Source organism: Aulostomus chinensis, chromosome 4 (genome assembly GCF_037954235.1).
Source record: "Aulostomus chinensis isolate RoL2024-O1b breed Wild chromosome 4, RoL_Achi_v1.0, whole genome shotgun sequence".
Lineage (NCBI taxonomy): Eukaryota > Metazoa > Chordata > Actinopteri > Syngnathiformes > Aulostomidae > Aulostomus > Aulostomus chinensis.
Window position 1 is genome coordinate 22396206 of NC_141323.1, and position 23395 is coordinate 22419600.

At 44.7% G+C, this 23395-nt stretch overlaps 1 long non-coding RNA gene, 36 other non-coding genes and 3 pseudogenes across 37 annotated transcripts in view; all 40 read right to left on the reverse strand.

Annotated features, from left to right (window-relative positions):
* The window catches only part of LOC147263668 (uncharacterized), a 58464-nt gene that overhangs the window by 3033 nt on the left and 32036 nt on the right, over positions 1 to 23395 (reverse strand). The window lies entirely within an intron of this gene.
* Positions 57 to 175, reverse strand: LOC147263675 (5S ribosomal RNA). The gene has a single exon (XR_015112794.1). It is a non-coding gene; the product is annotated as a 5S ribosomal RNA (ribosomal RNA).
* LOC147263676 (5S ribosomal RNA) lies at positions 485 to 603 on the reverse strand. Its single transcript, XR_015113751.1, has one exon. It is a non-coding gene; the product is annotated as a 5S ribosomal RNA (ribosomal RNA).
* LOC147263677 (5S ribosomal RNA) lies at positions 914 to 1032 on the reverse strand. The gene has a single exon (XR_015112888.1). It is a non-coding gene; the product is annotated as a 5S ribosomal RNA (ribosomal RNA).
* Positions 1342 to 1460, reverse strand: LOC147263678 (5S ribosomal RNA). Its single transcript, XR_015113242.1, has one exon. It is a non-coding gene; the product is annotated as a 5S ribosomal RNA (ribosomal RNA).
* Positions 1770 to 1888, reverse strand: LOC147263679 (5S ribosomal RNA). The gene has a single exon (XR_015114678.1). It is a non-coding gene; the product is annotated as a 5S ribosomal RNA (ribosomal RNA).
* On the reverse strand, positions 2198 to 2316 carry LOC147263680 (5S ribosomal RNA). The gene has a single exon (XR_015113321.1). It is a non-coding gene; the product is annotated as a 5S ribosomal RNA (ribosomal RNA).
* LOC147263681 (5S ribosomal RNA) lies at positions 2626 to 2744 on the reverse strand. Its single transcript, XR_015114679.1, has one exon. It is a non-coding gene; the product is annotated as a 5S ribosomal RNA (ribosomal RNA).
* On the reverse strand, positions 3054 to 3172 carry LOC147263682 (5S ribosomal RNA). The gene has a single exon (XR_015114617.1). It is a non-coding gene; the product is annotated as a 5S ribosomal RNA (ribosomal RNA).
* LOC147263683 (5S ribosomal RNA) lies at positions 3483 to 3601 on the reverse strand. The gene has a single exon (XR_015114338.1). It is a non-coding gene; the product is annotated as a 5S ribosomal RNA (ribosomal RNA).
* LOC147263684 (5S ribosomal RNA) lies at positions 10590 to 10708 on the reverse strand. The gene has a single exon (XR_015113752.1). It is a non-coding gene; the product is annotated as a 5S ribosomal RNA (ribosomal RNA).
* Positions 11019 to 11137, reverse strand: LOC147263685 (5S ribosomal RNA). The gene has a single exon (XR_015112889.1). It is a non-coding gene; the product is annotated as a 5S ribosomal RNA (ribosomal RNA).
* On the reverse strand, positions 11447 to 11565 carry LOC147263686 (5S ribosomal RNA). Its single transcript, XR_015113243.1, has one exon. It is a non-coding gene; the product is annotated as a 5S ribosomal RNA (ribosomal RNA).
* Positions 11875 to 11993, reverse strand: LOC147263687 (5S ribosomal RNA). Its single transcript, XR_015114680.1, has one exon. It is a non-coding gene; the product is annotated as a 5S ribosomal RNA (ribosomal RNA).
* Positions 12303 to 12421, reverse strand: LOC147263688 (5S ribosomal RNA). The gene has a single exon (XR_015113322.1). It is a non-coding gene; the product is annotated as a 5S ribosomal RNA (ribosomal RNA).
* Positions 12731 to 12849, reverse strand: LOC147263689 (5S ribosomal RNA). Its single transcript, XR_015114681.1, has one exon. It is a non-coding gene; the product is annotated as a 5S ribosomal RNA (ribosomal RNA).
* LOC147263690 (5S ribosomal RNA) lies at positions 13159 to 13277 on the reverse strand. Its single transcript, XR_015113525.1, has one exon. It is a non-coding gene; the product is annotated as a 5S ribosomal RNA (ribosomal RNA).
* Positions 13587 to 13705, reverse strand: LOC147263691 (5S ribosomal RNA). The gene has a single exon (XR_015113753.1). It is a non-coding gene; the product is annotated as a 5S ribosomal RNA (ribosomal RNA).
* On the reverse strand, positions 14016 to 14134 carry LOC147263692 (5S ribosomal RNA). The gene has a single exon (XR_015113388.1). It is a non-coding gene; the product is annotated as a 5S ribosomal RNA (ribosomal RNA).
* LOC147263693 (5S ribosomal RNA) lies at positions 14444 to 14562 on the reverse strand. Its single transcript, XR_015112907.1, has one exon. It is a non-coding gene; the product is annotated as a 5S ribosomal RNA (ribosomal RNA).
* LOC147263694 (5S ribosomal RNA) lies at positions 14872 to 14990 on the reverse strand. Its single transcript, XR_015113754.1, has one exon. It is a non-coding gene; the product is annotated as a 5S ribosomal RNA (ribosomal RNA).
* LOC147263695 (5S ribosomal RNA) lies at positions 15301 to 15409 on the reverse strand (annotated as a pseudogene).
* LOC147263696 (5S ribosomal RNA) lies at positions 15719 to 15837 on the reverse strand. The gene has a single exon (XR_015114474.1). It is a non-coding gene; the product is annotated as a 5S ribosomal RNA (ribosomal RNA).
* Positions 16147 to 16265, reverse strand: LOC147263697 (5S ribosomal RNA). Its single transcript, XR_015113755.1, has one exon. It is a non-coding gene; the product is annotated as a 5S ribosomal RNA (ribosomal RNA).
* Positions 16576 to 16694, reverse strand: LOC147263698 (5S ribosomal RNA). Its single transcript, XR_015115630.1, has one exon. It is a non-coding gene; the product is annotated as a 5S ribosomal RNA (ribosomal RNA).
* LOC147263699 (5S ribosomal RNA) lies at positions 17004 to 17122 on the reverse strand. The gene has a single exon (XR_015114683.1). It is a non-coding gene; the product is annotated as a 5S ribosomal RNA (ribosomal RNA).
* On the reverse strand, positions 17432 to 17550 carry LOC147263700 (5S ribosomal RNA). Its single transcript, XR_015115235.1, has one exon. It is a non-coding gene; the product is annotated as a 5S ribosomal RNA (ribosomal RNA).
* On the reverse strand, positions 17860 to 17978 carry LOC147263701 (5S ribosomal RNA). Its single transcript, XR_015114428.1, has one exon. It is a non-coding gene; the product is annotated as a 5S ribosomal RNA (ribosomal RNA).
* On the reverse strand, positions 18288 to 18406 carry LOC147263702 (5S ribosomal RNA). Its single transcript, XR_015113034.1, has one exon. It is a non-coding gene; the product is annotated as a 5S ribosomal RNA (ribosomal RNA).
* On the reverse strand, positions 18716 to 18834 carry LOC147263703 (5S ribosomal RNA; annotated as a pseudogene).
* LOC147263704 (5S ribosomal RNA) lies at positions 19145 to 19263 on the reverse strand (annotated as a pseudogene).
* LOC147263705 (5S ribosomal RNA) lies at positions 19573 to 19691 on the reverse strand. The gene has a single exon (XR_015114429.1). It is a non-coding gene; the product is annotated as a 5S ribosomal RNA (ribosomal RNA).
* On the reverse strand, positions 20001 to 20119 carry LOC147263706 (5S ribosomal RNA). Its single transcript, XR_015113757.1, has one exon. It is a non-coding gene; the product is annotated as a 5S ribosomal RNA (ribosomal RNA).
* Positions 20430 to 20548, reverse strand: LOC147263707 (5S ribosomal RNA). The gene has a single exon (XR_015112912.1). It is a non-coding gene; the product is annotated as a 5S ribosomal RNA (ribosomal RNA).
* Positions 20858 to 20976, reverse strand: LOC147263708 (5S ribosomal RNA). Its single transcript, XR_015113758.1, has one exon. It is a non-coding gene; the product is annotated as a 5S ribosomal RNA (ribosomal RNA).
* On the reverse strand, positions 21287 to 21405 carry LOC147263709 (5S ribosomal RNA). The gene has a single exon (XR_015113395.1). It is a non-coding gene; the product is annotated as a 5S ribosomal RNA (ribosomal RNA).
* LOC147263710 (5S ribosomal RNA) lies at positions 21715 to 21833 on the reverse strand. Its single transcript, XR_015114756.1, has one exon. It is a non-coding gene; the product is annotated as a 5S ribosomal RNA (ribosomal RNA).
* Positions 22143 to 22261, reverse strand: LOC147263711 (5S ribosomal RNA). Its single transcript, XR_015115240.1, has one exon. It is a non-coding gene; the product is annotated as a 5S ribosomal RNA (ribosomal RNA).
* On the reverse strand, positions 22572 to 22690 carry LOC147263712 (5S ribosomal RNA). The gene has a single exon (XR_015113063.1). It is a non-coding gene; the product is annotated as a 5S ribosomal RNA (ribosomal RNA).
* On the reverse strand, positions 23000 to 23118 carry LOC147263713 (5S ribosomal RNA). The gene has a single exon (XR_015113759.1). It is a non-coding gene; the product is annotated as a 5S ribosomal RNA (ribosomal RNA).

Consider the following 23395-nt stretch of genomic DNA (forward strand, 5'->3'; position numbering starts at 1 on the left):
GCTCATGCTGGTCCCCAAACACTCAAAGCTGCCCTTTCCTCACAATGAAACAAAAAAGCTTACAGCACCTGGTATTCCCAGGCGGTCTCCCATCCAAGTACTAACCAGGCCCAACCCTGCTTAGCTTCCGAGAACAGACGAGATCGGGCGTGTTCAGAGTGGTATGGCCGTAAGCTCTTGACTCTCACACACATGGGCTCTATATCCATTTCACACACTTTACAACCTCAGAAAAAAAGTGATGCGCAACAGCCTCAGGGTCTTTTCACACGCCAAATCGGTGTCCTGTCAATAAAACAAAAGAATGTTGATGTCATCGAGAGAAAAGTACTGCATCTGCCATCTGTCTTCTTCAAATTAACCACTGCATGAAATTCCATTCCAAAGCTGCAGAGGGCCCTTCAAGAAAAGGTGTGTGAGGGAAGCTCGCTCATGCTGGTCCCCAAAGTCTCAAAGCGGCCCTTTCCTCACAATGAAACAAAAAAGCTTACAGCACCTGGTATTCCCAGGCGGTCTTCCATCCAAGTACTAACCAGGCCCGACCCTGCTAAGCTTCCGAGATCAGACGAGATCGGGCGTGTTCAGAGTGGTATGGCCGTAAGCCCTTGACTCTCACACACATGGGCTCTATATCCATTTCACTCACTTTACAACCTCAAAAAAAATGTGATGTGCAACAGCCTCACGGCCTTTTTACACACCAAATAGGTGTCCTGTCAATACAAAGAAAAGAATGTTGATGTCATCTAGAGAAAAGTACTGCATCTGCAATCTGTCTACTTCAAATTACACACTGCATGACATTCCATTCGAAAGCTGTGGAGGGCGCTTCAAGAAAAGGTGTGCTAGGGAAGTTCGCTCATGCTGGTCCCCAAACACTCAAAGCTGCCCTTTCCTCACAATGAAACAAAAAAGCTTACAGCACCTGGTATTCCCAGGCGGTCTGCCATCCAAGTACTAACCAGGCCCGACCCTGCTTAGCTTCCGAGATCAGACGAGATCGGGCGTGTTCAGAGTGGTATGGCCGTAAGCCCTTGACTCTTACACACATGGGCTCTATATCCATTTCACTCACTTTGCAACCTCAGAAAAAAAGTGAAGCGCAAAAGCCTCAGGGTCTTTTCACACGCCAAATAGGTGTCCTGTCAATAAAAGAAAAGAATGTTGATGTCATCTAGAGAAAAGTACTGCATCTGCCATCTGTCTACTTCAAATTAACCACTGCATGACATTCCATTCCAAAGCTGTGGAGGGCGCTTCAAGAAAAGGTGTGTGAGGGAAGCTCGCTCATGCTGGTCCCCAAACACTCAAAGCTGCCCTTTCCTCACAATGAAACAAAAAAGCTTACAGCACCTGGTATTCCCAGGCAGTCTTCCATCCAAGTACTAACCAGGCCCGACCCTGCTTAGCTTCCGAGATCAGACGAGATCGGGCGTGTTCAGAGTGGTATGGCCGTAAGCCCTTGACTCTGACACACATGGGCTCTATATCCATTTCACATAATTTACAACCTCAGAAAAAAAGTGATGCGCAACAGCCTCAGGGTCTTTTCACACGCCAAATCGGTGTCCTGTCAATAAAACAAAAGAATTTTGATGTCATCGAGAGAAAAGTACTGCATCTGCCATCTGTCTTCTTCAAATTAACCACTGCATGAAATTCCATTCCAAAGCTGCAGAGGGCCCTTCAAGAAAAGGTGTGTGAGGGAAGCTCGCTCATGCTGGTCCCCAAAGTCTCAAAGCGGCCCTTTCCTCACAATGAAACAAAAAAGCTTACAGCACCTGGTATTCCCAGGCGGTCTTCCATCCAAGTACTAACCAGGCCCGACCCTGCTAAGCTTCTGAGATCAGACGAGATCGGGTGTGTTCAGAGTGGTATGGCCGTAAGCCCTTGACTATTACACACATGGGCTCTATATCCATTTCACTCACTTTACAACCTCAGAAAAAAAGTGAAGCGCAAAAGCCTCAGGGTCTTTTCACACGCCAAATAGGTGTCCTGTCAATAAAAGAAAAAAATGTTGATGTCATCTAGAGAAAAGTACTGCATCTGCCATCTGTCTACTTCAAATTAACCACTGCATGACATTCCATTCCAAAGCTGTGGAGGGCGCTTCAAGAAAAGGTGTGTGAGGGAAGCTCGCTCATGCTGGTCCCCAAAGATTCAAAGCTGCCCTTTCCTCACAAAGAAATAATAAAGCTTACAGCACCTGGTATTCCCAGGCGGTCTTCCATCCAAGTACTAACCAGGCCCGACCCTGCTTAGCTTCCAAGATCAGACGAGATCGGGCGTGTTCAGAGTGGTATGGCCGTAAGCCCTTGACTCTGCCACACATGGGCTCTATATCCATTTCACACAATTTACAACCTCAGAAAAAAAGTGATGCGCAACAGCCTCAGGGTCTTTTAACACGCCAAATACGTGTCCTGTCAATAAAACAAAAGAATGTTGATGTCATCGAGAGAAAAGTACTGCATCTGCCATCTGTCTTCTTCAAATTAACCACTGCATGAAATTCCATTCCAAAGCTGCAGAGGGCCCTTCAAGAAAAGGTGTGTGAGGGAAGCTCGCTCATGCTGGTCCCCAAAGTCTCAAAGCGGCCCTTTCCTCACAATGAAACAAAAAAGCTTACAGCACCTGGTATTCCCAGGCGGTCTTCCATCCAAGTACTAACCAGGCCCGACCCTGCTAAGCTTCTGAGATCAGACGAGATCGGGTGTGTTCAGAGTGGTATGGCCGTAAGCCCTTGACTATTACACACATGGGCTCTATATCCATTTCACTCACTTTACAACCTCAGAAAAAAAGTGAAGCGCAACAGCCTCAGGGTCTTTTCACACGCCAAATAGGTGTCCTGTCAATAAAAGAAAAGAATGTTGATGTCATCTAGAGAAAAGTACTGCATCTGCCATCTGTCTACTTCAAATTAACCACTGCATGACATTCCATTCCAAAGCTGTGGAGGGCGCTTCAAGAAAAGGTGTGTGAGGGAAGCTCGCTCATGCTGGTCCCCAAAGATTCAAAGCTGCCCTTTCCTCACAAAGAAATAAAAAAGCTTACAGCACCTGGTATTCCCAGGCGGTCTTCCATCCAAGTACTAACCAGGCCTGACCCTGCTTAGCTTTCGAGATCAGATGAGATCGGGCGTGTTCAGAGTGGTATGGCCGTAAGCCCTTGACTCTCACACACATGGGCTCTATATCCATTTCACTCACTTTACAACCTCAAAAAAAATGTGATGTGCAACAGCCTCACGGTCTTTTTACACACCAAATAGTTGTCCTGTCAATACAAAGAAAAAAATGTTGATGTCATCTAGAGAAAAGTACTGCATCTGCAATCTGTCTACTTCAAATTACACACTGCATGACATTCCATTCGAAAGCTGTGGAGGGCACTTCAAGAAAAGGTGTGTGAGGGAAGCTCGCTCATGCTGGTCCCCAAAGACTCAAAGCTGCCCTTTCCTCACAAAGAAATAAAAAAGCTTACAGCACCTGGTATTCCCAGGCGGTCTTCCATCCAAGTACTAACCAGGCCCGACCCTGCTTGGCTTCCGAGATCAGACGAGATCGGGCGTGTTCAGAGTAGTATGGCCATAAGCCTTTGACTCTGACACACATGGGCTCTATATCCATTTCACACAATTTACAACCTCAGAAAAAAAGTGATGCGCAACAGCCTCAGGGTCTTTTCACACGCCAAATCGGTGTCCTGTCAATAAAAGAAAAGAATGTTGATGTCATCTATAGAAAAGTACTGCATCTGCCATCTGTCTACTTCAAATTAACCACTGCATGACATTCCATTCCAAAGCTGTGGTGGGCGCTTCAAGAAAAGGTGTGTGAGGGAAGCTCGCTCATGCTGGTCCCCAAACACTCAAAGCTGCCCTTTCCTCACAATGAAACAAAAAAGCTTACAGCACCTGGTATTCCCAGGCGGTCTCCCATCCAAGTACTAACCAGGCCCAACCCTGCTTAGCTTCCGAGAACAGACGAGATCGGGCGTGTTTTTTTTTTTTTTTTTTGTCTTTTATTATCAAAAATACATCATACATTTTTACCAACTGTACATTCTTATTTACATGACAAAATTTAACAATTATATAAAAAATAAATTCCTTCAGGAAAGAAATCTTACCAAAAAAAAACCCCCACCCTTGATACACCTCGAACTTGATGAAAACACCATCAGAGTTTTTTTTTTTTTTTTTTTTTTTTTTTTTTTTTTTAATTAAGTTAAATTTAGACAAATAAACCAACACTATGTGCCTCCAGCCACTGGAGCAATGCAGGTCATTCCAAAAAAAAATAAATAAAAATTAAAGAGAGACAAAAAAAAACTCATGGGACTAAAAAGAACAAATTCCTGTCGTGAAGTGTCACACACACAATTTTTTTTTTTTTTTTTTTTTTTTTTAAATGAAATTTTATCAAAATGAAATGTTAAACACACCAAAAACATAAACCACCCAATTTGCTCACCCCTTTATTAAATTTGAAAAATACTTTGCTTTATAAAAAAAAGAGACTACTTAGCTGGGAATTTGAAGAGAAAACATACCATTGTCAATCTTGTTTATTTCAATTTTGCCATTTGCTATGTTGAAAAATGTGTTTTTCCTGCAGAAAGTGTTTTCAAAAATATCCTTGTCCATGTCATGTAAGATTTGTAGGTGCGTCAAGAGTGTTGTGTAAAAAACCCCAAATATGTTTATTTTCTTCTTTTCATAGAGAGCGTAGTTTCTAGTTGTCCATATTGATTTTTTTGCAAAAGTGAGTATGGTATTTATGAGAGTCCTGTTCTGATCCTTTTGTTTCAGTGTTGTACCAAAGAGAAGAGTCCATGTCCATAGTGTTTCATCTGTCAAACTGAAATTGCAGTGCTCTTGCAGTAGCATCCTGATGAAATTCCTGAATTTATCCGATTCCTTGCAGTTGATGAATAGATGCTCCTGGTCTTCCGGTTCTTTATTGCAGATTTGGCATGTCCTACTGTAGTTTTCCTTATTAATCTGGTGTAATTTGATTCCTGTGAAAATTCTCCTGTGTCTGATATTGAATTCTAGCTTGAAAGTATTGCTGTCCATGTAAGGTATGTTAAGGTTTTGCCAGATTTTTCCTATCGGTATTCCCTTGAATAATTGTGCCCAGTGTTTTTCTGCTTTTGGAGTGCGTTTAATTGAGTTAATCCCTATGGTGTACCAGTCCTTTGTTTTCACCTGTGACAGCTCTTTCCCTGTGTACTGTGTGACAAGCTCAAGCGGTGGGAGTTCGGGGTCTGCTCTCGATTTGTCCGTGATGATTAAGTTTCTCCACAGTGAGGTTATGTTTCTGTTGATTTTGTTACCTAGTCCATTTAGGTAATCCTTTCTGCACGGTGTCCCTGTTTTTTTGAGTTGGGTTGTGACTTTCCTGAGACTGAACAGACCCCTTTCCCCCACCACTTGACCGACCCTTGTTATATTATGTTGCTGAAGTGCCCTGCATTTAAGTGTCCTACCATTGTGTGTGAAAAAGGTGCTTTCGAGAAAAGGTAACTGCAGCACATGACTTTTCTGACTGCACTTAGGCCTGAGGTGGGGCAGGAATTTGCCCCATGCCTCTAGCACCTCCTGGTAGAACATCGGTAGCGAGCCATGGCTTTTCCCAGGAAGGAGGTGATAAAGAGGGAGTTTCTCCCCCTCCCCGTACTCAGCCAGGTAGCCCGCCATTGTGTCCTCCCAGGGGTACTGCCTGTTCGAATCGAGAAAATTTCTAACTAATTTGGCCCTGAGTGCATCTTTTTTTGCACTGATGTCAATTAGTCCTAATCCCCCCTCCCTTTTATTAGCAATTATCACCCGATGAGCGATCGAATTTCCCTTTCCCCTCCAAAGGAAGGAGGAGATCGCTTCATTGAGCGAATTTAGTGCCCACTGCGGTAGCTCACAGGCCCCCAAAACATGATTAATTTTTGACAGTATTAAGGCATTGATGACAATTACCTTTCCTCTCAGGCTTAAACCCCTACTTCTCCATAAATTAAGTGTATTTTCTACCTTTTTTACAAGTTCTCTCCACCCTAAGTCCCTGGCTTCCCCTTCATTTTTACCAATGTATACACCCAGTATTTTCCTGTATTCTTTAGTGCTAAAACCCCAATTATTTTTTAAACTATTTTTACCGAATTCCATCATTTCTGACTTATTTCTGTTAACCTTAGCTCCTGATGCTTTTTCATATCTTTCTAGATGTTTTATAATATAATTTAAATTTTCTTCATTTTTAAACATTATATTGATATCATCCGCAAATTGTGCTATTTTAACGACTTTGTCTCTATATGTTTTTATACCTATAATATTCTTATCATTCATTATACTTAAAGCTAGTGGCTCAGCAACAATACTGTATAAAAGAGCTGAAAGCGGGCATCCTTGCCTTACCGATCTTTTTAATTTGATCTTTTCTGTTAGTTGTCCATTTATCTTTATTTGACTGTATGCGTTATCGTATAATAATTTAATCCATTTAATAAAGCCTTCACCGTATCCAAATCTTTTTAAAGTTTTATATAAGAAAAGATGTTCTACTCTGTCGAATGCTTTCTCCAAATCAATTCCGAGCAGATACCCCCCCTGTGCTGCCATTGTCCTGACGGTATCCTTTATTGTAAGGATCGTATCTATGATGTCTCTATCTGGTATGCCGTATGCCTGTGTATTACCAATAATGGTCCCTATTGTAAGTTTAAGCCTGTTTGCCAGTGTTTTGGTCAGTATCTTGTAATCTGTATTGAGTAAACTTATTGGTCTATAGTTTGTTATATCCTGTTTTGAACCTTTATTTTTGTAGATAAGTGAAATTATTCCTGCAGTGAATGTATTGGATGTTCTCTGTTCCCGTTCCATTGAGTGGTACAATGACAGCAACAGGGGAGCTATCTGCTCTTTGAAACAAATATAAAATTCTGCTGTTAAACCATCTACCCCTGGACTTTTGTTTTTATTTAAGCTATCTATTGCCGTCTTTATCTCATTAATAGTAATTTGTGCATCAGACCATTCCTTATCCTCCACTGAAATACTAGTTTGGATATTTGATAACAACTTGTCTACCTCTTCGCTATTGCTATATCCATTATCAAATAATTCTTTATAAAACTCTGTAGTTACTCTTAGTATATTTTCTTGATCGTCATATTCTTTTCCAGTTATATCGTTGATTTTTTCTATTATAGTTTTGTTTTGTTTTTGCTTTTCGAGCCCCAAAAAATATGCGGTGCATTTTTCTCCTTCTACTAAATTTTTAACTCTGCTTCTTATCATTGCACCTCTGCATTTTATTTTTTCTATGTTTCCTAGTTTTGCTTTATATAATTCATAGTTTTCTGTGTTTCTGTTAGGTTCTTTATCAAATAATGCTATTTCATGATTGATTAATTTTCTTAGTCGATTTTCTTCCAGCTCCTCTCTCCACTTTTTCTCTTTACTATAATTTATACTACTTCTTTTAATTCTTTGCTTTAGAATTTCCCACTTTTCTATAAAATTATTTTCTATTTTCATTTCAATTTTTGCATAATCAAGCAGTTTTGTGATTTTTTTAACGTAAGTTGAATCTGCCAGGAGGCTGGAGTTGAGGCACCAGGTACCTCCCCCCCTGAAACCTCCTGCAGCACCCAAGTAACACTCAATTGTTGCGTGATCACTCCATGCGTTATAATTATATTGTATTTTATTGATCTGTTTTGTTGCTTCAGGGGCCGCTAGACATAAATCTATTCTGGCTTGTTTCATTTTTCCCTGCACAACCTGTCTTCTGGAGTACTCTTTCTTGAATGGGTTGTGAATTCTCCATACATCTGTCAAATTGTGAATATTCATTAAATTATATAGCTCAGTTCTGCTTGTGTCATTCTTGTATACATTGTTAATTGATATATCATCCTTAGTTAATGCGATATTGAAATCTCCTATTATTATGGTTCTATGATCTATCCATCTGCTTATACTATTTAGAAACATTTTCCTTTCCTTTTCACAGTTACTGGCATATATGTTAACAATTCTGTATGTTCTATTGTTTATGCAAACATCTATAATAAGTATTCTACCTTTCTTGTCATGATATATTAACTTGCTATTGGTACTTATAGTCTTTTTTACTAAAATAGCTACGCCACAAGATTTACTTGTGCCGTTGCGAAAAAAAACATCTCCTCCCCACATTTTGCTTGCTGCCGCCACGCTATCCCCTTCCCACCTTGTCTCCTGTAAGCAGAGAATGTCACACTTGCTTTTAAGTAAAATGGCGGTCATCCTGCCATAAGTGCGGAGTCCATTGACATTAAGGGAGTGCAGCAGAAACATGGTCAGACCAAAAAAAACCTTTAAACAGCCAATTTTCCCTCAAGATTTTTTACCTCTCCCTCCTTCTTTCTTCTGTTTTTTCTTCATCGCAGCATCTTTTATTGAGGTGTGCTTTTTCCGAATATTTTTTATTGTGGCAAAGTCCATTTCCGAGTCACTGTTTGATCTACTCTGAGGAGGGAAGGTGGAGGGCACATTTAAGGTAGGTACCCTGGTGGATGTGGCTGCCGCCGGCTGCAATTCTCTTGGGGTATCCCCCACCTCCATTGATTCCAGGAGTTGAGAAGGCTCCGGCTCCTTTTCGGACCCGTTTCCTCCTCCATCCTTTCCTCTCTGCTGTGGGCCTGAGTCAGTGCTCATGTCATTCAGACTTGAACCAAGCCTTGTGCCTGGGCTCTGCACCACTTTAGGAGGGCTCTGGGTTCTCTGAGGGGCGTAACCCTCACCAGCAGCCTGCTTGGCGGCGCCACTACCCACCTCGTCATCTTCCTCCTCATCCTCCGTTCCTCCCTCACTTAAACCTTCCATCTCACTGTACAGCTCCTCAGATCCAGATTCCACCACAATATCCTCATCACTATAATTACAATTACATTCATCAATTTTGTTCCAACACACCTCACATTTCTGTATCTTATTAGGTTTCCTGTTGCACTCCCTTGCATAATGCCCCTGGACACCACACTTATGGCAGGAGAACTCAGGACAGTCCCTTAGGATGTGCCCCGGCTGGAGGCACATCCTACACACCCTAGCCTGCCTATCATGTATGACCCTGAAATATTCCGGTCCCATTGCTGTGTCAAACCGTGCTGAATAAGGCAGAGATTGGACTTTATCTGTAAACTTTACTTTGAGAAACCGCGTCCCATCAGCAATTTGCGTACCCGGCCACATCCTCCTCCTTATAGTTGATGCCGCTGAGACTCCCCACCCTTCTAGCTTCTGTAAAATTTCCTCATCTCTGATGTAAGCTGGTAAGCTTAAAAAAGAAACCATGAGTTCATCATTACACAGATCTTTGACATGCACTGTGTTGTCCCCAATTTTGAAACCATCTAGGATTCTCTCTTTCCCTTTGATGTGTGACATGGTAATTTCATATTTCTGCGGCCCTGTCGCCCTACAGGCTATTAAACCTCCACACAGTGCTCTTATGCATCTCATTAATTCGAGAACTGGGACTTCATCCTGCCCAGTTACCTCGACACTGACCGTCAGTTCTCTGTCATACTTGTGGTCGCCACCCGCAGATTTCGCCGCTCCATGTCGCTGCTGCAGCTGCCTTTCCCCACCAGACGCCGCATCTCTTTCCGCCGCCAATTCTCTCTCACTCTCCGCCGCCTCTCCAGTAGCTCCTCGCTGCCCAGGTCTTCTCGGAACCACGTCTTCAGCTCTGTTCTTCAGGCCACCAGCTCTCGTTGCCTGTGGACCGGCTCCAGCGCTCATCTCCTCTGAATCAGCCGCTGCTCGCCGTCTTTCCCCCGCTGTCGCTGCGGAAGCCGCTCTCGCATTTCCCTCCGGCAGTTTTCCTTCCGACTTCTTCATGTTTCGTTTCTGATTGTTTCTTTTAACAAGCAACCATTTTTCATTTTCTTCACCTGTTTGTGCGTTTATGTCAAGTCCGTTTTCCATGCTCGTAATCTGAAGTCCGTTTGCAGAGTTCAAATCCATTTGGTCCGTCCGAAAGTTTTCCATGAGGAAAAAAAAAACTCAAATTGACCTCCCCCGATCAGTATAAAACTGTCGGGGGGAAAAAATGTTCACTCTAAAAACGAACCAAAAATGCACGGAAAATAAGGAAGAACAATGAAAAAGGCTGAAAAAAACGAAAGAAATGGGAAAAGCGGAGTCCGCGACCTCCGTGTGTCGTGCTGTCAGCGTACCGTCTGATTGGCGCATGCGTGTTCAGAGTGGTATGGCCGTAAGCTCTTGACTCTCACACACATGGGCTCTATATCCATTTCACACACTTTACAACCTCAGAAAAAAAGTGATGCGCAACAGCCTCAGGGTCTTTTCACACGCCAAATCGGTGTCCTGTCAATAAAACAAAAGAATGTTGATGTCATCGAGAGAAAAGTACTGCATCTGCCATCTGTCTTCTTCAAATTAACCACTGCATGAAATTCCATTCCAAAGCTGCAGAGGGCCCTTCAAGAAAAGGTGTGTGAGGGAAGCTCGCTCATGCTGGTCCCCAAAGTCTCAAAGCGGCCCTTTCCTCACAATGAAACAAAAAAGCTTACAGCACCTGGTATTCCCAGGCGGTCTTCCATCCAAGTACTAACCAGGCCCGACCCTGCTAAGCTTCCGAGATCAGACGAGATCGGGCGTGTTCAGAGTGGTATGGCCGTAAGCCCTTGACTCTCACACACATGGGCTCTATATCCATTTCACTCACTTTACAACCTCAAAAAAAATGTGATGTGCAACAGCCTCACGGCCTTTTTACACACCAAATAGTTGTCCTGTCAATACAAAGAAAAGAATGTTGATGTCATCTAGAGAAAAGTACTGCATCTGCAATCTGTCTACTTCAAATTACACACTGCATGACATTCCATTCGAAAGCTGTGGAGGGCGCTTCAAGAAAAGGTGTGCTAGGGAAGTTCGCTCATGCTGGTCCCCAAACACTCAAAGCTGCCCTTTCCTCACAATGAAACAAAAAAGCTTACAGCACCTGGTATTCCCAGGCGGTCTGCCATCCAAGTACTAACCAGGCCCGACCCTGCTTAGCTTCCGAGATCAGACGAGATCGGGCGTGTTCAGAGTGGTATGGCCGTAAGCCCTTGACTCTTACACACATGGGCTCTATATCCATTTCACTCACTTTGCAACCTCAGAAAAAAAGTGAAGCGCAAAAGCCTCAGGGTCTTTTCACACGCCAAATAGGTGTCCTGTCAATAAAACAAAAGAATGTTGATGTCATCTAGAGAAAAGTACTGCATCTGCCATCTGTCTACTTCAAATTAACCACTGCATGACATTCCATTCCAAAGCTGTGGAGGGCGCTTCAAGAAAAGGTGTGTGAGGGAAGCTCGCTCATGCTGGTCCCCAAACACTCAAAGCTGCCCTTTCCTCACAATGAAACAAAAAAGCTTACAGCACCTGGTATTCCCAGGCAGTCTTCCATCCAAGTACTAACCAGGCCCGACCCTGCTTAGCTTCCGAGATCAGACGAGATCGGGCGTGTTCAGAGTGGTATGGCCGTAAGCCCTTGACTCTGACACACATGGGCTCTATATCCATTTCACATAATTTACAACCTCAGAAAAAAAGTGATGCGCAACAGCCTCAGGGTCTTTTCACACGCCAAATCGGTGTCCTGTCAATAAAACAAAAGAATTTTGATGTCATCGAGAGAAAAGTACTGCATCTGCCATCTGTCTTCTTCAAATTAACCACTGCATGAAATTCCATTCCAAAGCTGCAGAGGGCCCTTCAAGAAAAGGTGTGTGAGGGAAGCTCGCTCATGCTGGTCCCCAAAGTCTCAAAGCGGCCCTTTCCTCACAATGAAACAAAAAAGCTTACAGCACCTGGTATTCCCAGGCGGTCTTCCATCCAAGTACTAACCAGGCCCGACCCTGCTAAGCTTCTGAGATCAGACGAGATCGGGTGTGTTCAGAGTGGTATGGCCGTAAGCCCTTGACTATTACACACATGGGCTCTATATCCATTTCACTCACTTTACAACCTCAGAAAAAAAGTGAAGCGCAAAAGCCTCAGGGTGTTTTCACACGCCAAATAGGTGTCCTGTCAATAAAAGAAAAAAATGTTGATGTCATCTAGAGAAAAGTACTGCATCTGCCATCTGTCTACTTCAAATTAACCACTGCATGACATTCCATTCCAAAGCTGTGGAGGGCGCTTCAAGAAAAGGTGTGTGAGGGAAGCTCGCTCATGCTGGTCCCCAAAGATTCAAAGCTGCCCTTTCCTCACAAAGAAATAATAAAGCTTACAGCACCTGGTATTCCCAGGCGGTCTTCCATCCAAGTACTAACCAGGCCCGACCCTGCTTAGCTTCCAAGATCAGACGAGATCGGGCGTGTTCAGAGTGGTATGGCCGTAAGCCCTTGACTCTGCCACACATGGGCTCTATATCCATTTCACACAATTTACAACCTCAGAAAAAAAGTGATGCGCAACAGCCTCAGGGTCTTTTAACACGCCAAATACGTGTCCTGTCAATAAAACAAAAGAATGTTGATGTCATCGAGAGAAAAGTACTGCATCTGCCATCTGTCTTCTTCAAATTAACCACTGCATGAAATTCCATTCCAAAGCTGCAGAGGGCCCTTCAAGAAAAGGTGTGTGAGGGAAGCTCGCTCATGCTGGTCCCCAAAGTCTCAAAGCGGCCCTTTCCTCACAATGAAACAAAAAAGCTTACAGCACCTGGTATTCCCAGGCGGTCTTCCATCCAAGTACTAACCAGGCCCGACCCTGCTAAGCTTCTGAGATCAGACGAGATCGGGTGTGTTCAGAGTGGTATGGCCGTAAGCCCTTGACTATTACACACATGGGCTCTATATCCATTTCACTCACTTTACAACCTCAGAAAAAAAGTGAAGCGCAACAGCCTCAGGGTCTTTTCACACGCCAAATAGGTGTCCTGTCAATAAAAGAAAAGAATGTTGATGTCATCTAGAGAAAAGTACTGCATCTGCCATCTGTCTACTTCAAATTAACCACTGCATGACATTCCATTCCAAAGCTGTGGAGGGCGCTTCAAGAAAAGGTGTGTGAGGGAAGCTCGCTCATGCTGGTCCCCAAAGATTCAAAGCTGCCCTTTCCTCACAAAGAAATAAAAAAGCTTACAGCACCTGGTATTCCCAGGCGGTCTTCCATCCAAGTACTAACCAGGCCTGACCCTGCTTAGCTTCCGAGATCAGACGAGATCGGGCGTGTTCAGAGTGGTATGGCCGTAAGCCCTTGACTCTGCCACACATGGGCTCTATATCCATTTCACACAATTTACAACCTCAGAAAAAAAGTGATGCGCAACAGCCTCAGGGTCTTTTAACACGCCAAATACGTGTCCTGTCAATAAAAGAAAAGAATGTTGATGTCATCGAGAGAAAAGTACTGCATCTGCCATCTGTCTTCTTCAAATTAACCACTGCATGAAATTCCATTCCAAAGCTGCAGAGGGCGCTTCAAGAAAAGGTGTGTGAGGGAAGCTCGCTCATGCTGGTCCCCAAAGACTCAAAGCGGCCCTTTCCTCACAATGAAACAAAAAAGCTTACAGCACCTGGTATTCCCAGGCGGTCTTCCATCCAAGTACTAACCAGGCCCGACCCTGCTAAGCTTCCGAGATCAGACGAGATCGGGCGTGTTCAGAGTGGTATGGCCGTAAGCCCTTGACTCTCACACACATGGGCTCTATATCCATTTCACTCACTTTACAACCTCAAAAAAAATGTGATGTGCAACAGCCTCACGGTCTTTTTACACACCAAATAGTTGTCCTGTCAATACAAAGAAAAAAATGTTGATGTCATCTGGAGAAAAGTACTGCATCTGCAATCTGTCTACTTCAAATTACACACTGCATGACATTCCATTCGAAAGCTGTGGAGGCCACTTCAAGAAAAGGTGTGTGAGGGAAGCTCGCTCATGCTGGTCCCCAAAGACTCAAAGCTGCCCTTTCCTCACAAAGAAATAAAAAAGCTTACAGCACCTGGTATTCCCAGGGGGTCTTCCATCCAAGTACTAACCAGGCCCGACCCTGCTTAGCTTCCGAGATCAGAAGGGATCGGGCGTGTTCAGAGTAGTATGGCCATAAGCCTTTGACTCTGACACACATGGGCTCTATATCCATTTCACACAATTTACAACCTCAGAAAAAAAGTGATGCGCAACAGCCTCAGGGTCTTTTCACACGCCAAATCGGTGTCCTGTCAATAAAAGAAAAGAATGTTGATGTCATCTAGAGAAAAGTACTGCATCTGCCATCTGTCTACTTCAAATTAACCACTGCATGACATTCCATTCCAAAGCTGTGGAGGGCGCTTCAAGAAAAGGTGTGTGAGGGAAGCTCGCTCATGCTGGTCCCCAAACACTCAAAGCTGCCCTTTCCTCACAATGAAACAAAAAAGCTTACAGCACCTGGTATTCCCAGGCGGTCTCCCATCCAAGCACTAACCAGGCCCAACCCTGCTTAGCTTCCGAGATCAGACGAGATCGGGCGTGTTCAGAGTGGTATGGCCGTAAGCTCTTGACTCTCACACACATGGGCTCTATATCCATTTCACACACTTTACAACCTCAGAAAAAAAGTGATGCGCAACAGCCTCAGGGTCTTTTCACACGCCAAATCGGTGTCCTGTCAATAAAACAAAAGAATGTTGATGTCATCGAGAGAAAAGTACTGCATCTGCCATCTGTCTTCTTCAAATTAACCACTGCATGAAATTCCATTCCAAAGCTGCAGAGGGCCCTTCAAGAAAAGGTGTGTGAGGGAAGCTCGCTCATGCTGGTCCCCAAAGTCTCAAAGCGGCCCTTTCCTCACAATGAAACAAAAAAGCTTACAGCACCTGGTATTCCCAGGCGGTCTTCCATCCAAGTACTAACCAGGCCCGACCCTGCTAAGCTTCCGAGATCAGACGAGATCGGGCGTGTTCAGAGTGGTATGGCCGTAAGCCCTTGACTCTCACACACATGGGCTCTATATCCATTTCACTCACTTTACAACCTCAAAAAAAATGTGATGTGCAACAGCCTCACGGCCTTTTTACACACCAAATAGTTGTCCTGTCAATACAAAGAAAAGAATGTTGATGTCATCTAGAGAAAAGTACTGCATCTGCAATCTGTCTACTTCAAATTACACACTGCATGACATTCCATTCGAAAGCTGTGGAGGGCGCTTCAAGAAAAGGTGTGTGAGGGAAGTTCGCTCATGCTGGTCCCCAAACACTCAAAGCTGCCCTTTCCTCACAATGAAACAAAAAAGCTTACAGCACCTGGTATTCCCAGGCGGTCTCCCATCCAAGTACTAACCAGGACCGACCCTGCTTAGCTTCCGAGATCAGGCGTGTTCAGAGTGGTATGGCCGTAAGCCCTTGACTCTTACACACATGGGCTCTATATCCATTTCACTCACTTTACAACCTCAGAAAAAAAGTGAAGCGCAAAAGCCTCAGGGTCTTTTCACACGCCAAATAGGTGTCCTGTCAATAAAAGAAAAGAATGTTGATGTCATCTAGAGAAAAGTACTGCATCTGCCATCTGTCTACTTCAAATTAACCACTGCATGACATTCCATTCCAAAGCTGTGGAGGGCGCTTCAAGAAAAGGTGTGTGAGGGAAGCTCGCTCATGCTGGTCCCCAAAGACTCAAAGCTGCCCTTTCCTCACAATGAAACAAAAAAGCTTACAGCACCTGGTATTCCCAGGCGGTCTCCCATCCAAGTACTAACAAGGCCCAACCCTGCTTAGCTTCCGAGATCAGACGAGATCTGGCGTGTTCAGAGTGGTATGGCCGTAAGCTCTTGACTCTCACACACATGGGCTCTATATCCATTTCACACACTTTACAACCTCAGAAAAAAAGTGATGCGCAACAGCCTCAGGGTCTTTTCACACGCCAAATCGGTGTCCTGTCAATAAAACAAAAGAATGTTGATGTCATCGAGAGAAAAGTACTGCATCTGCCATCTGTCTTCTTCAAATTAACCACTGCATGAAATTCCATTCCAAAGCTGCAGAGGGCCCTTCAAGAAAAGGTGTGTGAGGGAAGCTCGCTCATGCTGGTCCCCAAAGTCTCAAAGCGGCCCTTTCCTCACAATGAAACAAAAAAGCTTACAGCACCTGGTATTCCCAGGCGGTCTTCCATCCAAGTACTAACCAGGCCCGACCCTGCTAAGCTTCCGAGATCAGACGAGATCGGGCGTGTTCAGAGTGGTATGGCCGTAAGCCCTTGACTCTCACACACATGGGCTCTATATCCATTTCACTCACTTTACAACCTCAAAAAAAATGTGATGTGCAACAGCCTCACGGCCTTTTTACACACCAAATAGTTGTCCTGTCAATACAAAGAAAAGAATGTTGATGTCATCTAGAGAAAAGTACTGCATCTGCAATCTGTCTACTTCAAGTTACACACTGCATGACATTCCATTCCAAAGCTGTGGAGGGCGCTTCAAGAAAAGGTGTGTGAGGGAAGCTCGCTCATGCTGGTCCCCAAAGATTCAAAGCTGCCCTTTCCTCACAAAGAAATAAAAAAGCTTACAGCACCTGGTATTCCCAGGCGGTCTTCCATCCAAGTACTAACCAGGCCCGACCCTGCTTAGCTTCCGAGATCAGACGAGATCGGGCGTGTTCAGAGTGGTATGGCCGTAAGCCCTTGACTCTGCCACACATGGGCTCTATATCCATTTCACACAATTTACAACCTCAGAAAAAAAGTGATGCGCAACAGCCTCAGGGTCTTTTAACACGCCAAATACGTGTCCTGTCAATAAAACAAAAGAATGTTGATGTCATCGAGAGAAAAGTACTGCATCTGCCATCTGTCTTCTTCAAATTTACCACTGCATGAAATTCCATTCCAAAGCTGCAGAGGGCCCTTCAAGAAAAGGTGTGTGAGGGAAGCTCGCTCATGCTGGTCCCCAAAGTCTCAAAGCGGCCCTTTCCTCACAATGAAACAAAAAAGCTTACAGCACCTGGTATTCCCAGGCGGTCTTCCATCCAAGTACTAACCAGGCCCGACCCTGCTAAGCTTCTGAGATCAGACGAGATCGGGTGTGTTCAGAGTGGTATGGCCGTAAGCCCTTGACTATTACACACATGGGCTCTATATCCATTTCACTCACTTTACAACCTCAGAAAAAAAGTGAAGCGCAACAGCCTCAGGGTCTTTTCACACGCCAAATAGGTGTCCTGTCAATAAAAGAAAAGAATGTTGATTTCATCTAGAGAAAAGTACTGCATCTGCCATCTGTCTACTTCAAATTAACCACTGCATGACATTCCATTCCAAAGCTGTGGAGGGCGCTTCAAGAAAAGGTGTGTGAGGGAAGCTCGCTCATGCTGGTCCCCAAAGATTCAAAGCTGCCCTTTCCTCACAATGAAACAAAAAAGCTTACAGCACCTGGTATTCCCAGGCGGTCTACCATCCAAGTACTAACCAGGCCTGACCCTGCTTAGCTTCCGAGATTAGACGAGATCGGGCGTGTTCAGAGTGGTATGGCCGTAAGCCCTTGACTCTGCCACACATGGGCTCTATATCCATTTCACTCACTTTACAACCTCAGAAAAACAGTGAAGCGCAAAAGCCTCAGGGTCTTTTCACACGCCAAATAGGTGTCCTGTCAATAAAAGAAAAGAATGTTGATGTCATCTAGAGAAAAGTACTGCATCTGCCATCTGTCTACTTCAAATTAACCACTGCATGACATTCCATTCCAAAGCTGTGGAGGGCGCTTCAAGAAAAGGTGTGTGAGGGAAGCTCGCTCATGCTGGTCCCCAAAGACTCAAAGCTGCCCTTTCCTCACAAAGAAATAAAAAAGCTTACAGCACCTGGTATTCCCAGGCGGTCTTCCATCCAAGTACTAACCAGGCCCGACCCTTCTTAGCTTCCGAGATCAGACGAGATCGGGCGTGTTCAGAGTGGTATGACCGTAAGCCCTTGACTCTGACACACATGGGCTCTATATCCATTTCACACAATTTAAAACCTCAGAAAAAAAGTGATGCGCAACAGCCTCAGGGTCTTTTCACACGCCAAATACGTGTCCTGTCAATAAAAGAAAAGAATGTTGATGTCATCGAGAGAAAAGTACTGCATCTGCCATCTGTCTTCTTCAAATTAACCACTGCATGACATTCCATTCCAAAGCTGTGGAGGGCGCTTCAAGAAAAGGTGTGTGAGGGAAGCTCGCTCATGCTGGTCCCCAAAGACTCAAAGCTGCCCTTTCCTCAGAATGAAACAAAAAAGCTTACAGCACCTGGTATTCCCAGGCGGTCTCCCATCCAAGTACTAACAAGGCCCAACCCTGCTTAGCTTCCGAGATCAGACGAGATCGGGCGTGTTCAGAGTGGTATGGCCGTAAGCTCTTGACTCTCACACACATGGGCTCTATATCCATTTCACACACTTTACAACCTCAGAAAAAAAGTGATGCGCAACAGCCTCAGGGTCTTTTCACACGCCAAATCGGTGTCCTGTCAATAAAACAAAAGAATGTTGATGTCATCGAGAGAAAAGTACTGCATCTGCCATCTGTCTTCTTCAAATTAACCACTGCATGAAATTCCATTCCAAAGCTGCAGAGGGCCCTTCAAGAAAAGGTGTGTGAGGGAAGCTCGCTCATGCTGGTCCCCAAAGTCTCAAAGCGGCCCTTTCCTCACAATGAAACAAAAAAGCTTACAGCACCTGGTATTCCCAGGCGGTCTTCCATCCAAGTACTAACCAGGCCCGACCCTGCTAAGCTTCCGAGATCAGACGAGATCGGGCGTGTTCAGAGTGGTATGGCCCTAAGCCCTTGACTCTCACACACATGGGCTCTATATCCATTTCACTCACTTTACAACCTCAAAAAAAATGTGATGTGCAACAGCCTCACGGCCTTTTTACACACCAAATAGTTGTCCTGTCAATACAAAGAAAAGAATGTTGATGTCATCTAGAGAAAAGTACTGCATCTGCAATCTGTCTACTTCAAATTACACACTGCATGACATTCCATTCGAAAGCTGTGGAGGGCGCTTCAAGAAAAGGTGTGTGAGGGAAGTTCGCTCATGCTGGTCCCCAAACACTCAAAGCTGCCCTTTCCTCACAATGAAACAAAAAAGCTTACAGCACCTGGTATTCCCAGGCTGTCTCCCATCCAAGTACTAACCAGGCCCGACCCTGCTTAGCTTCCGAGATCAGACGAGATCAGGCGTGTTCAGAGTGGTATGGCCCTAAGCCCTTGACTCTTACACACATGGGCTCTATATCCATTTCACTCACTTTACAACCTCAGAAAAAAAGTGAAGCGCAAAAGCCTCAGGGTCTTTTCACACGCCAAATAGGTGTCCTGTCAATAAAAGAAAAGAATGTTGATGTCATCTAGAGAAAAGTACCGCATCTGCCATCTGTCTACTTCAAATTAACCACTGCATGACATTCCATTCCAAAGCTGTGGAGGGCGCTTCAAGAAAAGGTGTGTGAGGGAAGCTCGCTCATGCTGGTCCCCAAAGACTCAAAGCTGCCCTTTCCTCACAAAGAAATAAAAAAGCTTACAGCACCTGGTATTCCCAGGCGGTCTTCCATCCAAGTACTAACCAGGCCCGACCCTTCTTAGCTTCCGAGATCAGACGAGATCGGGCGTGTTCAGAGTGGTATGACCGTAAGCCCTTGACTCTGACACACATGGGCTCTATATCCATTTCACACAATTTAAAACCTCAGAAAAAAAGTGATGCGCAACAGCCTCAGGGTCTTTTCACACGCCAAATACGTGTCCTGTCAATAAAAGAAAAGAATGTTGATGTCATCGAGAGAAAAGTACTGCATCTGCCATCTGTCTTCTTCAAATTAACCACTGCATGAAATTCCATTCCAAAGCTGCAGAGGGCGCTTCAAGAAAAGGTGTGTGAGGGAAGCTCGCTCATGCTGGTCCCCAAAGACTCAAAGCGGCCCTTTCCTCACAATGAAACAAAAAAGCTTACAGCACCTGGTATTCCCAGGCGGTCTTCCATCCAAGTACTAACCAGGCCCGACCCTGCTAAGCTTCCGAGATCAGACGAGATCGGGCGTGTTCAGAGTGGTATGGCCGTAAGCCCTTGACTCTCACACACATGGGCTCTATATCCATTTCACTCACTTTACAACCTCAAAAAAAATGTGATGTGCAACAGCCTCACGGTCTTTTTACACACCAAATAGTTGTCCTGTCAATACAAAGAAAAAAATGTTGATGTCATCTAGAGAAAAGTACTGCATCTGCAATCTGTCTACTTCAAATTACACACTGCATGACATTCTATTCGAAAGCTGTGGAGGGCGCTTCAAGAAAATGTGTGTGAGGGAAGCTCGCTCATGCTGGTCCCCAAACACTCAAAGCTGCACATTCCTCACAATTAAACAAAAAAGCTTACAGCACCTGGTATTCCCAGGCGGTCTCCCATCCAAGTACTAACCAGGCCCGACCCTGCTTAGCTTCCGAGATCAGACGAGATCGGGCGTGTTCAGAGTAGTATGGCCATAAGCCTTTGACTCTGACACACATGGGCTCTATATCCATTTCACACAATTTACAACCTCAGAAAAAAAGTGATGCGCAACAGCCTCAGGGTCTTTTCACACGCCAAATCGGTGTCCTGTCAATAAAACAAAAGAATGTTGATGTCATCGAGAGAAAAGTACTGCACCTGCCATCTGTCTTCTTCAAATTAACCACTGCATGAAATTCCATTCCAAAGCTGCAGAGGGCGCTTCAAGAAAAGGTGTGTGAGGGAAGCTCGCTCATGCTGGTCCCCAAAGACTCAAAGCGGCCCTTTCCTCACAATGAAACAAAAAAGCTTACAGCACCTGGTATTCCCAGGCGGTCTTCCATCCAAGTACTAACCAGGCCCGACCCTGCTAAGCTTCCGAGATCAGACGAGATCGGGCGTGTTCAGAGTGGTATGGCCGTAAGCCCTTTACTCTCACACACATGGGCTCTATATCCATTTCACTCACTTTACAACCTCAAAAAAAATGTGATGTGCAACAGCCTCACGGCCTTTTTACACACCAAATAGTTGTCCTGTCAATACAAAGAAAAAAATGTTGATGTCATCTAGAGAAAAGTACTGCATCTGCAATCTGTCTACTTCAAATTACACACTGCATGACATTCCATTCGAAAGCTGTGGAGGGCACTTCAAGAAAAGGTGTGTGAGGGAAGCTCGCTCATGCTGGTCCCCAAAGACTCAAAGCTGCCCTTTCCTCACAATGAAACAAAAAAGCTTACAGCACCTGGTATTCCCAGGCGGTCTTCCATCCAAGTACTAACCAGGCCCGACCCTGCTTAGCTTCCGAGATCAGAAGGGATCGGGCGTGTTCAGAGTAGTATGGCCATAAGCCTTTGACTCCGACACACATGGGCTCTATATCCATTTCACACAATTTACAACCTCAGAAAAAAAGTGATGCGCAACAGCCTCAGGGTCTTTTCACACGCCAAATCGGTGTCCTGTCAATAAAAGAAAAGAATGTTGATGTCATCTAGAGAAAAGTACTGCATCTGCCATCTGTCTACTTCAAATTAACCACTGCATGACATTCCATTCCAAAGCTGTGGAGGGCGCTTCAAGAAAAGGTGTGTGAGGGAAGCTCGCTCATGCTGGTCCCCAAACACTCAAAGCTGCCCTTTCCTCACAATGAAACAAAAAAGCTTACAGCACCTGGTATTCCCAGGCGTTCTCCCATCCAAGTACTAACCAGGCCCAACCCTGCTAAGCTTCCGAGATCAGACGAGATCGGGCGTGTTCAGAGTGGTATGGCCGTAAGCTCTTGACTCTCACACACATGGGCTCTATATCCATTTCACACACTTTACAACCTCAGAAAAAAAGTGATGCGCAACAGCCTCAGGGTCTTTTCACACGCCAAATCGGTGTCCTGTCAATAAAACAAAAGAATGTTGATGTCATCGAGAGAAAAGTACTGCATCTGCCATCTGTCTTCTTCAAATTAACCACTGCATGAAATTCCATTCCAAAGCTGCAGAGGGCCCTTCAAGAAAAGGTGTGTGAGGGAAGCTCGCTCATGCTGGTCCCCAAAGTCTCAAAGCGGCCCTTTCCTCACAATCAAACAAAAAAGCTTACAGCACCTGGTATTCCCAGGCGGTCTTCCATCCAAGTACTAACCAGGCCCGACCCTGCAAAGCTTCCGAGATCAGACGAGATCGGGCGTGTTCAGAGTGGTATGGCCGTAAGCCCTTGACTCTCACACACATGGGCTCTATATCCATTTCACTCACTTTACAACCTCAAAAAAAATGTGATGTGCAACAGCCTCACAGTCTTTTTACACACCAAATAGTTGTCCTGTCAATACAAAGAAAAGAATGTTGATGTCATGTAGAGAAAAGTACTGCATCTGCAATCTGTCTACTTCAAATTACACACTGCATGACATTCCATTCGAAAGCTGTGGAGGGCGCTTCAAGAAAAGGTGTGTGAGGGAAGTTCGCTCATGCTGGTCCCCAAAAACTCAAAGCTGCCCTTTCCTCACAATGAAACAAAAAAGCTTACAGCACCTGGTATTCCCAGGCGGTCTCCCATCCAAGTACTAACCAGGCCCGACCCTGCTTAGCTTCAGAGATCAGACGAGATCGGGCGTGTTCAGAGTGGTATGGCCGTAAGCCCTTGACTCTCACACACATGGGCTCTATATCCATTTCACACAATTTACAACCTCAGAAAAAAAGTGATGCGCAACAGCCTCAGGGTCTTTTAACACGCCAAATACGTGTCCTGTCAATAAAAGAAAAGAATGTTGATGTCATCGAGAGAAAAGTACTGCATCTGCCATCTGTCTACTTCAAATTAACCACTGCATGAAATTCCATTCCAAAGCTGCAGAGGGCGCTTCAAGAAAAGGTGTGTGAGGGAAGCTCGCTCATGCTGGTCCCCAAAGACTCAAAGCGGCCCTTTCCTCACAATGAAACAAAAAAGCTTACAGCACCTGGTATTCCCAGGCGGTCTTCCATCCAAGTACTAACCAGGCCCGACCCTGCTAAGCTTCCGAGATCAGACGAGATCGGGCGTGTTCAGAGTGGTATGGCCGTAAGCCCTTGACTCTCACACACATGGGCTCTATATCCATTTCACTCACTTTACAACCTCAAAAAAAATGTGATGTGCAACAGCCTCACGGTCTTTTTACACACCAAATAGTTGTCCTGTCAATACAAAGAAAAAAATGTTGATGTCATCTAGAGAAAAGTACTGCATCTGCAATCTGTCTACTTCAAATTACACACTGCATGACATTCCATTCGAAAGCTGTGGAGGGCACTTCAAGAAAAGGTGTGTGAGGGAAGTTCGCTCATGCTGGTCCCCAAAGACT